The sequence below is a fragment of the Chrysochloris asiatica genome, unplaced genomic scaffold (genome assembly GCF_000296735.1).
Source record: "Chrysochloris asiatica unplaced genomic scaffold, ChrAsi1.0 scaffold00133, whole genome shotgun sequence".
Lineage (NCBI taxonomy): Eukaryota > Metazoa > Chordata > Mammalia > Afrosoricida > Chrysochloridae > Chrysochloris > Chrysochloris asiatica.
This window is the reverse complement of record NW_006408651.1, coordinates 5,653,678-5,654,753: the sequence shown is the minus strand read 5'-3', so window position 1 is coordinate 5,654,753 and position 1,076 is coordinate 5,653,678. Positions and strand designations below refer to the sequence as shown.

Genomic DNA, 1,076 nt, shown 5'->3' with positions numbered 1-1,076 from the left:
AAATTTGTTTGTTCTTCTGGCTGTCCATGGGACTTTTAGTATTTTCCTGCAACACCTTAACTCAATGCATCAATTCTTCTTTACTCACTCTCCAGCTTGCACATGCACATGAGGTTATTGAAAATGCCATGGCTTGGGTCAGACCCACTTTAGTCCTCAAACTGACATCTTTGCTCTTTAACTCTTTTTTTTTTTTTTTGAGGGGAAGAGAAGAGGCTCCATTGCTTTTATTGAAGGTCCCTGACAACATAGATTTACTTTTTCTTCTCCACGTCCTGCTCTGCGGCCTCCTTGGCCCTCTTTGCCCGGATGCCGAAGAGCCGGGCGTGGGCACGGGCCATGCGGAGACTGGCAAATGCCTTAAAGTCCTTCTCTTCCTGTGTGATGACCCGGGCTTTCTCCTTCTTGTAAACATTCCGGATGGGCATCACTGGTTCGGTCAGCTGAGTAGCCAGTTTGAGTTCTTCAGCAGAGCTGTCTCCCTTCTTGGGGGCAGAGGGCTTCCTGGGGAATAAGATGAGCTTGGAGCGATATTCCTTCAGCCGCTGTACGTAGCCTGCAAGGACTCAGTGGATTTTTGTTCCTCCTCCTGGGGTCCACAGAGATGCCGATGGTCCGCACCACCTTATTGTGGATGCCGGCCACCCTCAGTTCTTCCAGGCTGAAGCCCCTGCCTGCTCGGACTTTGGTGTGATACCGCACCGTGGGGCAGCGCGCAATGGGCCGGATGGGTCCCGACGCAGGGCGCGGGGCAATGCGGCGGGCTTTGGCTTGTCTGGCCTTGCGTCTGCGGATCTTCCGTGCAGGCTGGTTGAACCACGTGGCTACTCGCCGCTGCCAGTCCTTATGGAAGTGAGGCTTCAGAATCATGCCATTCTGGGCATCATGGCTGGCTACGGCCCTCCTCGAAGCGGAAAGCCGAGCGGAAAACTCTTTAACTCTTTAAAGAGGTATTGTGCAGCAGATTTGCCCAATGTAATGCATCATTTGATTTCTTCACTTCAGGGCTTTGGGATACAGGGCTTTGGGATACAGGGATTGAGGCATGGTTTGAAAAGGTTAAAGAGGGTATTAAT

At 51.9% G+C, this 1,076-nt stretch overlaps 1 pseudogene across 1 annotated transcript in view; it reads right to left on the bottom strand.

The window, feature by feature from the left end:
- Positions 1–254: 254 nt before the first annotated feature.
- LOC102839367 overlaps positions 255–1,076 on the bottom strand; it is a 16,263-nt pseudogene continuing 15,441 nt past the window's right edge. Inside the window, exon 2 of the transcript XR_438757.1 lies at positions 255–940. The product of XR_438757.1 is annotated as a 60S ribosomal protein L13-like (transcript). The remainder of the gene's footprint in view (positions 941–1,076) is intronic.